The sequence below is a fragment of the Prionailurus viverrinus genome, chromosome B4 (assembly GCF_022837055.1).
Source record: "Prionailurus viverrinus isolate Anna chromosome B4, UM_Priviv_1.0, whole genome shotgun sequence".
Taxonomy (NCBI): Eukaryota; Metazoa; Chordata; class Mammalia; order Carnivora; family Felidae; genus Prionailurus; species Prionailurus viverrinus.
Window position 1 is genome coordinate 62,085,318 of NC_062567.1, and position 11,913 is coordinate 62,097,230.

Genomic DNA, 11,913 nt, shown 5'->3' on the forward strand with positions numbered 1-11,913 from the left:
TTACAAAATATTGTTTCTAGTTGACAGGATATAAATGCAAACAAGGAGGGAGGGAATGATTTCCTTTAGATTCCGCTTAGATTCTGCCCAGGATGGAAAGGACCTGGAAGCCAGTCAGAGACTAGATAAATTGCCAGTTGAATGAAAAATTATAAAGTAAATTGGGATTCCCCACAAGTAAAAATATGTAAAAAGAGAACATGACTAGAAATAAAACCTGTACTACTTTTCACTAGAAAATAACTATTCATCTAATACATAATAAGAGTTATGATCTCAGCCATTTGACCATCATATCCTGGATCAATGTCAAAAGTCCATAGGTCAGTCAGTAAAAAGCGGTATATTGTTAAAAAAAAAAAAAAAAGCTTAGGGGTGCCTGGGTGGCGCAGTCGGTTAAGCATCTGACTTCAGCCAGGTCACAATCTCGCAGTCCGTGAGTTCGAGCCCCACGTCGGGCTCTGGGCTGATGGCTCAGAGCCTGGAGCCTGTTTCCGATTCTGTGTCTCCCTCTCTCTCTGCCCCTCCCCCGTTCATGCTCTGTCTCTCTCTGTCCCCAAAATAAATAAACGTTGAAAAAAAAAAAAAAGCTTATGGGTCATATTTGAGGCATTTAAAGATACATTCAGTTTTCTTTCAGAAGACAACCATTGTTACTAGTTCTTTTGCATCTTTTCAAATATATCAAATTAACACTAATAATAATATACTGTATAGACTGTCCTATATCTTTCTTGTTTTGATTTAAAATTATATCTTGGCAAAAATTTTTAAAAAAATTTTTAATGTTTATTTATTATTTAGAGAGAGAGAGAGAGAGTGGGGGAGGGTAGAGAGAGAAGGAGACACAGAATCCAAAGCAGTCTCCAGGCTCTGAGCTGTCAGCACAGAGCCTGATGCAAGGCTTGAACCTGCAAACCCTGAGATAATGACCTGAGCTGAAGTTGAGCGCTTAACCAACTGAGCCACCCAGGTGCCCCTATCTTGGCAAAGTTTCTAGTCAATACAGGAAGAGGACTCTCATTCTTTTTTATAGTTTCATGAAAAACTGTAACTTAATTTATTTAGTCAATTATTTATTTAACTAGTATTGATGATCAATAGCACTCATCTTTAGTTATTACAAATACTGCTGCATGAATAATCTTACATATGCCATTTTACATATATACTAATGTATCTGTAGTATGAATTCCTAGAAATTCAATTGCTGGTCAAAGAGTATGTGATTTTTAACTTTCATAGGCATTGGCAATTATTGCCAGCAATAAATGAGAGTGAGTAAAGTGTTCTTTACAATGCTAACTATAGTGCTTTATAATTACTAAGCACTCACATGTTCATTTGGTGATCCAATTAATTGTTGTAAAATCAAAGCAGCATACATGACAGAAATTGGAAATACATTACCTTTAAGATTCAAACATTATGATTATTCTCAATGATGAATTCAGAATCAACTCACGTTAGACAAATGAGTTTCGAGTTTATTGCTTCCTTGTCCTAGGTTGGGAAGAGAGTGATAATTCAGAGGTATGTTTTCCATCTAAACTCTACCCTAAGCCTATAAACTTGCATCATTTAGCTGCCATGGATGGCTCTGACTTAAAAAAAACTTTCAGCTTAAGAAAGAAGGATAATGTCATACTTATAAACCAAAAAGCAAGAATAAATCATTTTCATAGGACTGTTTACATGAGGAACAAAGCTTGCTTTGTTCTTCCACGTGTGTTTCTTTGGATGAAAAGATATTCCCATTAATGCCCCAGTTGAAGTCAACTTGCTGAGCAGAGGATGCTGTTGAGCATCGTCTCCAGCTGAAAGCATTCAGGATACACATGAAATCCTATTGGCAGGAAAGATAGTGTCAAGATGCCCATAACTCTGAACTGAACACAAAGACTAAGGAGTCAACAGCAGATGCTACTGTTGGGCAGGAAGGTTGGTGCTCTGGCACTTGGGTTTTCAGATTTGCATGCCAATTTGCACTCTCTCTATCTTTACCTCAAATGGTGCAGATTATAATAAGTGCCACTGCCTTTTTTGGTTACACATCAGCTACTAGAACTGCAAAAGCTCTGGGACACTTGGGTGGCTCAGCTGGTTAAGCGGCCAGCTTTGGCTCAGGTCATGATCTCATGGTTTGTGAGTTCTAGCCCCATGTTGGGCTTTGTGCTGATAGTTCAGAGCCTGGAGGCTGCCTTGGATTCTGTCTCTCTCTCTCTCTCCCCCTCCCCTGCTCACGCTCTGTCTCTCTTTCTCAGAAATAAATAGACATTAAAGAAATTTAAAAAGAACTGCAAAAGTTCTGCAGAAGACCAAGTCTTCCGCTCTAAAGGACACACACAGAACCTTGCCATGCTCTGTGAGCTGAACACTGACGTGGCTGTATTTGCTGATATATAAATTCAACATAAAGGGAGAGCAGAGGGCAGACAGGCTGTTCTGAGATAATGACTCAGTCTGGCCCAGTGTTGCCACTCTGTGATTCTGTGATGCTGACCCATTCTAAACAGGCCTAAACTCAGTTCTACTCTCGTTTTTTCACAGATGGCTTAAGCCTCGAATCAGCCTAGACCACAATACTTAGCTAAGGCCACTGCACATTGACCTGTTATCCATGATCTTAGTCCTAAGTGCCTTAATTCTTCACTTTGACCAGGGTTTGAATTTTGCAGGGGGCCTCAGGCGCGGAGCAGCTCAACAGTTGTACCTTAATCTCTGTTTTGCTGTTACAAATTATGGTAACCATGTGCTTCCTTTCTCTGACAGCTGGTGTGTGCTGACCCCCATAGCCTTTTCCTTCTCCAGCAACTTTACTGGCCTTCTGGGGTCCTGATTAGAGTCCCTCTGAGTGACGGGAGCCACAGAGTGCAGAAAAATACAGGCTTTGGAGTAAGATGAATAGTCTTGAATCACCACTTGGTTCTGTCACTTTAAGTCCTTCAGCCATTTTGTTTCAGCTTTCTCATCTGTAATATGACCATAGTGTCAATGTCATGAGGTTTTATTGACCATAGTGTCAATATCATGAGGTTTTATTGACAAGAGTGGAAGAATAATGTGCATAATATTTTTGGTATGGCTGACACATTCTATGCACTTTACTTTTATTGTTCTATCCTGAAGGCACCTTTAACCAGAGTCTTTCTCCCTCCAATCCATGAGGACTGTGGCAGTCTTGATGACTTGTATATTAAAGAGATGAGGGGGAAACATTCCTTTGTCTTCTCTTCCATTATGATAGGTATGTGGATTCTTCCTCTTCACGATCCTGAGTAAATGACAGAAGTGTTCTTAGGCTTGCTGTTGCAGTATGGCCCAGCTAACCTTCTCCTAAGTTGAGAGGGAGGGTCTCCTATGGGAGGTCCCAGCCTGACCTCTTCTTTTAGTCCTAGAAATGGCCTTTAACAGGAGTCGTGCTGGCTGTGAAAATTCAGGCTTTCAGCATAGAGCTCACATAACCACAACCCTTATATAATCCTTATAATTATCTTTGGATTTAATAATAGTGTAAGAGAAAACCACATTAGAAATTACTCTTTCATGGTGAATATCCTCACGTTGAGAAGGCCCATAAATGTTAATGTACAGACCAATAAAACTACAGATAAGGAAGTGTGAGACTCTTTTGTGCAAAAGTTCATAAGGAAAAGTAACAGGTGCAACTGTTGACACCAAGCACTCTAAAGGGGAGTTTTCTTGCTCTGTGCCCAAGAAACATTCAAAATTGTTAGTTACTATTCTTTGCAAAAACCTTTCAAGTCTGAAGACCATTACTAAGTTTGTCTTCTGGTACTTCTTACCAAGTTAAATGATTCAAATTTTTTAAAAAAGCTTTTAGATAGTCTGTTTTTCAACTGCTTGATTCTACTTGGAATTCTTCTTAAAAATCTCCTTATTTTTAAGCAGGATAACCTAGTGATCACAATTTTCCAGTGAGGTTTAAACCGTTGCTGATTATAGTTGAAGTTGTCCAATGCTTCATCACCTGGAAGACTAGAAAACCATGTTTCTAATAAACTAAAAATAATCTTCCTTTTCAACTTAGATTCAGGAATCCCCCTATCCAAAAGCAGTCCAGCTGCTTTGAGAGTTGTTGGAAGGCTATAAATAGTTCCTATGCACGTGCCTGGCGGGATTTGGAGTTTGGGTAAAGAGGGAAATGTCAATCAATGGCAAACCTAAAAGGCTGGCAATAAACAAGGATAGTTAGCTCCTTTTCTCTTATAATTCTAAGAAGGGAACCAAGAAAAGATATACAGAACCATATGAAACAACAAAATCACAGGTCAATTTAGACCTGGAAGAAACTTGCTGATCTTCTGGTTTAAACGCTTTACTCAACAGGTGATGATCTAAGACCATGATGCTAGAAATTGGCAGGTACAACAACTCTTTGACACAAGTTTAATTTTAATACAAATTTTATGGATGATGAAATTGAGGTAACTCAGTAAGCATAGAGCTGGAATTTGGACCTAAGTTTCGTTGGCTTTGGGGCCTAAGTTTTACCTCTGTGCTACCTCACACACATACATCTATGAGATGTTTTCTTGTATTGATTCAGTTGTGTTTGTACATGAGTGACTGCATTTGCCCCATCGTGTTTTGCTTACAGTCCCTAAAGGAGTTATGTGGTTTTAGTGTGAGGAAGAGACATTCTCTTATGTTTAAGAGACTTGGACTAACATTTGTACTTTTCCCCTCTAGAAAATTTACAACCTCCAGTGTATCCCAAGAGATAAAACTGGCGGAGGAAAAGGGGCCAGGGGTCAGGGAAGAACACAGAAAGGCCAAGCTGAGGATCTTACACACACAAAAAAACCCCGTTATTTGTTTACAAGTAAAACTTATTTACAAAAAAACCCTTATACTTAAAAATATAAGTGTTAAATCTTCACCACTTCACCCATCCAATGATTAATGTTTACTGAGCACCTATTCTGTGCCAAGCCTTGCATGAGATGCTACATATCTATGGCTGAGTAAGGCACCACTCCTGATGTCAATCAATGTACTGCCCAGCAGGGGAGACAGACAATTAAGCAGATGTTTGCAATATAATGAGCAGGCGATAGGACCATAAAACTTTAATACAACAATTTGAGCAAGCAACTCAGCTTGGGGTATCTGCGATATCACCATAAAAATTCCTTTTGAGTTGCAGGATCCTTTTGAAGAACATGGGGAAGTTTGCCAGATGAAGAAATAGGGGAGAAGATATTTCAGGTGAATGGTACTGCATGAGTAAAGATATGGAGTTACGAAAACACATGCACGGAGAGTCTGGAGAACTATGCAAAGTTAACTTGGCTTTCACTGGGTGGTGGCTATTACAGTTGACCTCGAACAATGCAGGGGTTGGGGGGCTGCAGGGGGTTGGGGGTGGTCAGGTGGTGGTGGTGGTGGTTAAGAGGGAGTAGTGTCCCCTCTGCAGCTGAAAATCTGCATCTAACTTTTGACTCTTAAAAACTTAACTACTAATAGCCTACCATTGACCAGAAGCCTTCCCGATAACATAAACAGTTGATTAACACATATTTTTCATGTTGTATGTATTATATACTGTGTTCTTACAATAAAGCTAGGCACAAGAAGATGTTAGGAAAATCAATAGGAAGAGAAAATACACTTACAGTACTGTACTGTACATATCAGGAAAAGTCCACACTGAGAGTGGACCTACACAGTTCAAATTCATGTTCAGCTGTATTATGTTAGCTAGTTATAATGAAAGTGTCAATGGTTATTATAACAAGTTAGTTCCATCTATGCTAATACTAGACTGGAATGCAGGTTAGGCAAGGCTGGGTCTAAGAAAGTTTCTGTATATGATAGAGATGATTAAAGATAAGATAAAAAACAACTTCATATCAGAATGATGGACAATACAACCCAAGCTTATCATTTCCAGAGTTTAAGAACGTCTTGAAAAACAAAGAGATATGGCCAAGTGGACTGGTTCAGCCTGAGATGGCAGTGGTAAGTGCTTTCTTGAAGGCTAGATGAAACCTGGGAGACTGGGCGAAACCACATAAACAGAAGAATCTGTGCAATCCCCTTGGATTTCCTTTTAAAGAACATGTCTAGAGAAAAGAATATGGCATTTGGAGTCTCAAAGCCTGAGGTTTGAAATCTGGCTCCACCATTTATTAGCTCCAAAAGCAACTACCTCCTGTGGAAAATGGAGACACAGAGTGGGGACTTGCAGAGATGCTGCAGTGAAAGGCCTAGCACAGTGCCTGGCACCCAGTGTGAACCTCCAACTTGAGCATTCCCATTGCTGTGATCTCAGGGGTCTTGCTTGGACACGTAATTAAAGTTCCTGCCTTCTCAGGGGTTGCCTGGATGGCTCAGTGAGCTAAGTGTTGACTTCAGCTCAGGTCATGACTCATGGTTTGTGAGTTCAGGCCCCGCATGGGGCTCTCTGCTTTCTGCACAAAGACTGCTTTGGATCCTCTGTCCCCACCCCCCTCTTTTTCTGCCCCTCCCCCCTTCCTTCTCTCTCCCCCTGGCAAGCTTATACACTCTCTGTCTCTCTCAAAAAATAAATAAACATTAAAAAAAAGTTGTTGCCTTCTTCAAAACAACTCTAGAGGCGAGTCCTTTGAAATAAGCTATGTTCTGTGAACCATCTATGTGGAGAGTTGTGGGTGGTGGTATATCTTTGGATAGGTGAGCAACTGTGAATAAACTTGGGAAGAACACATGTAAGGGTTAAATTGTACTATAGGGCTAACGCTTAGCTTGAAAGAGAACAACTTTGTTCTGACACTGAAGGTCAAAAGATAACAACCTTGCTTTTACTCTTGTAAATCATACTTCATACTCTTGTGAATCAGGCTTTACCAATGAAGGAAACAAAAGCTCAAAAAAGAGCATCAGAGACAAGGTCAAGGAGATCCACTGGTTGCAACTTAGCGGCAGAAAGTCTAAAATAATCACCTCATGCGATAACTGTTTCTGACTCATCTGGCAACTGTTTCTAACTCATCTGGGAACTGTTTCTCTGTTCTGTTCCCAGATAATGATAAAACGACGTGATCGGCTTTAAAAACTCTGTACCCCGGCTGTTCGGGGCCACACTCTTATCAAGAGTGTTGGTCCCGATCGGTCGGCCTTGCCTCTCATTGTAATAAACTTTGTTGTGACTGTCACTGGTGCCAGTAGCATTCTGTTTCAGGAGTCGTGTGGATGCAACACACATCTGTTGAAAATCAGTGTTCAGTGTGGATCAATGCTTTGATCTAAGGCCTCTACAGATATTTGCTTGTACTTTACTTCTGTGGGGGATGTTCGAGCCACCTGGAACCATCCCTGTCAGTCCAAATTCTTCTTTCCTAGGACTTCTTGGAGTAGGCTTTCCCTACTATAATTTTGTAGCACTCTAGGTCGTGGGGAAAATAAATGGCTTTGTAGCTTTCTCAGGCCAGCCCATATAGGTAATTCTGCGATTTTAGCTATGGTGTCAGGTTCTTCAGGTAGAAACTAAAACCAGTGCTGGTTCATTTTAAAGGTATAAGAGAGAGTTTTTTCATTGAAATAGTTTTGGAATAAAGAAAAAAATCCACTTTATACAGTGGGTGAATGATAGTACAGAGACTGCCAATTCTCCATGAAGCCACAAATCCTACAAAACCTAAGTTCCACAAGGTCAGGGTCATCATACTGTTGTTCATCATACCCCTAGCGCTGAGCACTGTGTCTGACACATAGCAGGCAACAAGCAAGTATCTGTGAAATGAATGAAGAAAGAAAGGAATCATATTGAAAGGCATGCGCAAAGATAGCAGAGCCTTAACATGATCCAAGGGCAAGCTGATGAGTATTTTAGGGATACACTGGCTTCTTTATGTTGACACTGAGGTAACAACTGTCATACTTTCCCACTAAATATTCCTTAGTGCCATTTTCGGAGAGAAACATTCACTGGAGGCATCCTTAAGCAGATGAAGTTCTTAGGAATTCCAGATGGGTAGGTTGATAAGAGTTCACATCTGAATGGACATTGTTATACAAAAAGTTCGGAAGAACCCAAATGATTGTGCAGTTTTATACTCCTCCTATAACATGAAACCCAGGAGCCTTCAGATGATTCCTGTACTCTTTTCCATTTTCAGCCAAAATAGATTCCTTCTGCCTCTCTCAAACTTTCCCATTATTGCATAATCTAGGAGGGCCCACAGAGCTTCCCTTGTTGTTAAGCAGAACTGACAGAAGACTGATATTTTCTATTTAAGGCAGAGCTTGGAAGTTACCAGCTGATTCTCAAACAGCACCGAGAGACGAATGAGGGTATCATGCACAAGATGTTCTGTCCCTTTGACTTTTACTTTCTTGCCTCTAAATATCAGCCCTTAAACAGCAGCCTAGTGATAACTGATGTGGGATCATTGGCATTGGTATTCATTCTTTAGAAGGCAAGATTTAGGCTTTTATATATTTTGTTTTCATTACATTTAAGAAAGAATGCCTCACATTCACATAAACAAAACTGGAAATTCCATTTTGGAGTTTCATATTCAAAATGTTACAGTACCTTTGTTCCTTTAAGAGGTCTCTGATGAAAACAAAAACAAAAATAAAACAAACAAACAAAAACCACCTCAAAAAGAAAAAAAAATACATCTCACAAGTTGAAGAGGTTCTGGACGGCATGCAATTTTGATAACATGCCATTTTATAGAGTGAGTGATATCTGTTTTCAGTGATATCTTGTAAGGGTTAAATTGTAGTGTAGGGCTAACCTGTAGCCTTAAGAAATAACAGCTTTGTTTTAACACTATAGGTTAAGAGATAACAGCCTTATCCTATCAATCAAGGGATGGATTAGTGTTTGATTGGATTGGAGCAAGGGTCTGTTTGAACTGTTTCCACCTGGGAACTATTCCTTTGTTCTGTTCCCAGGTGATACTAAGACGTGGTTGGCTATAAATACTCTGTACCCCGGCTGTTCAAGACCGCACTCTAGTCAAGAGTGTAGGTCCCGATCCATCGGTTTGCCTTACCTCTCATTGCAATAAACTTTGTTGTGATTCTCACTGGTGCCCGTAGCATTCTGTTTCAGGAGTCGTGTGGATGCAACAATCTGACTGGCATTTTTTCTCAATTAACCTAAATTATTTCTAATATTTTTCATAATTATTTAAAACATGTCCATGTCATCATATTTAAATCCTCTGAAGGGCAAAGGGACTAGACCTTTATACAAGCACACCTCAGAGATACTGCAGGTTCGCTTCCAGACGACCACAGTAAAGTGACTATTGCAACAGAGCAAGTCAAATGAATTTTTTTGTTTCCCAGTGCACACACAAGTTAGATTTACACTATACGGTAGTGTATTAAGTGTGCAATAGCATTATGTCTAAAACGAACAATGTACACACCTTAATTTAAAAATACTTAATTGTTAAAAAATGATAACGATCATCTGAGCATTCAGAGAGTAGTAGTCTTTTTGCTGGTATAGGGTCTTGCCTGGATGTTCATGGTTGCTGACTGATCAAGGTGGTGGTTACTAAAGGCTGGGTGACTTTAGCAATTTCTTAAAAGGAGACAATGAAGTTTTCCCCATCAATTAACAAATTTCTTTCACATATTATTTCTCTGTAGCATGTGATGCTGTTTGATAGCATTTTACCCACAGTAGAATGTCTTTCAGAATTGGAGTCAATCCTCTCAAATCCTGCCACTGCTTATCAGCTAAATTGATGGAATATTCTAAATCCTTTGTTGTCATTTCCACAATCTTCATTGCGTCTTCACCAGGAGTAGATGCCATCAAGAAACCACTTTCTTTGCCCATCCAAGAGAAGCAATCCTCTTCCATTAAACTTTTATCAGGAGATTGCAGCAATTCAGTGCCATCCACAGGCTCCACTTCTAATTCTAGTTCTCTGGCTATTCTCAGTTCATCCTTGGTTATTGCATCTACTGAAGTCCTGAACCCATCAAAGTCATCTATAAGGGTTGGAATTAACTTCTTCCAAACTCTTGTTCATGTTATTTTGACCTCGTCTCATAGATCAAAAATGTTCTTAATGGCATCTAGAGTCGTGAATCCTTTCCAGAAGATTTTCAGTTTACTTTGCCCAGATCCCTCACAGGAATCACTATCTGTAGCAGCTATAGCCTTATGCAATGTAATTTTTAAATAAGACTTGAAAGTCAAAATCAGCCCTTGAATGATGGGCTGCAGAATGAATGTTGTATTAGCAGGCATGAAAACAACATTAATCTTGTATGTCTCCATCAGATCTGCTGGGTGATTGGGTGCATTATCAGTGAGCAGTAATATTTTGAAAGGAATCTTTTTATCTGAGCATATCTCAACAGTGAGCTTAAAAAATTCAGTGAACCGTGTTGCAAACAAATGTGCTGACATCCTGGCTTTGTTTTCCATTGATAAAGCACAGGCAAAGTAGGTATAGTATAATTCTTTTTTTTAGTGCGTATTTTTAGAGAGAAAGAGAGAAAGAGAGAGAGAGAGAGAGAGAGAGAGAGAGCACGCAAGCATGCGTGAGTTGGGGAGGGGCAGAGAGAGACAGAGAGTCCCAAGCAGGCTTTGCACCGCCAATGCAGAGTCTGACATGGGGCTGGCACTCACAAACCATCAGATCATGACCTGAGGCTGAACCAAGAGTCAGGTGTTCAACCGACTGACCCACCCAGGTGCCCCAGATTTAGTATAATTCTTAAGGGTCCTAGGATTTTGGAAATGGTCAATGAGAATTAGCTTCAACGTAAGTCACCAGCTGCATTAGTCCCTAACAAAAGAGTTTTTTGAAGCTAGGCATTGGCTTCTCCTCTGTAGCTATGAAAGTCCTGGATGACATCTTGTTCTAATATAAAGCTGCTTCATCTACATTGGAAATCTGTTGTTTAGGGTAACTACCTTCATTAATGATCTTAGCCAGATTTTCTGGATAATTCGCTGCAGCTTCTCCATAAGCACCTGCTGCTACACCTTGCACTTTTATGTTATGGAGATGGCTTCTTTCCTTAAATCTCATGAACCAGCCTCTGCTAGCTTCCAACTTTTCTTCTCCTCACTTTTCTTAGATTCTGTAGACTTGAAGAGAGTCAGGGCCTGGCTCTGGATTAGGCTTTGGCTTAAGGGAATGTTGAATGTTGTGGCAGTTTGATCTTCTATCCAAACCACTGAAACTTTCTCCGTATCAGCAATAAGTCTGTTTTGCTTTTTTATCAAGAACTTTTCCTTTGCATTCACAACTTGGCTAATTGTTTGGTGCAAGAGGCCTGGCTTTTGGCATCTCTTGGCTTTCAACATGCCTTCCTCACTGAGCTTAATCATTTCTAGCTTTGGATTGAAAGTGAGAGACGTGCAACTCTTCCCTTCACTTGAACACTTAGAGGCCACGGTAGGGTTATTAATTGGCCTAGTTTCAATCTGTGTCTCAGGGAATAGGGAGGCCCGGAGGAGAGACATGGGGGAATGGCCGGTTGGTGGAGCAGTCAGAACACACACTTTTACCAATTAAGTTTGCTGTCTTATGTGGGTATGATTCACGATGCCCTAAAACAATTACAATAGTAACATCAAAGATCACTGATCACAGGTGACCATAACAAAGATCACCTATCACAGGTGACAAAAACTTTGAAATATTGTGAGAATTATCAAAATATGGCACAGAGGCATGAAGTGAACAGAATGCCGTTGGAAAAATGGCATCGATCGACTTCCTTGATGCAGGGTTGCCAAAACCTTCAATATGTAAAAAAACACACTATCTGGAAAGCGTGATAAAGCCAAGTGCAGTAAAAGGAGGTATGCCAGTAATCTCAATTTAACCAGTCTGTGGATATGGGCTTTTTCCGGGAAGGGGGTGTTATCTTGGGTTTATGGCTATCTTTAGCCAAAAGCAAGTCCCAGAGAGGGACTCA

At 40.1% G+C, this 11,913-nt stretch overlaps 1 pseudogene; it reads right to left on the minus strand.

Annotated features, from left to right (window-relative positions):
* Positions 1-9,398: 9,398 nt before the first annotated feature.
* Positions 9,399-11,455, minus strand: LOC125170591 (tigger transposable element-derived protein 1-like; annotated as a pseudogene).
* Between the last annotated feature and the right edge of the window lie 458 nt (positions 11,456-11,913).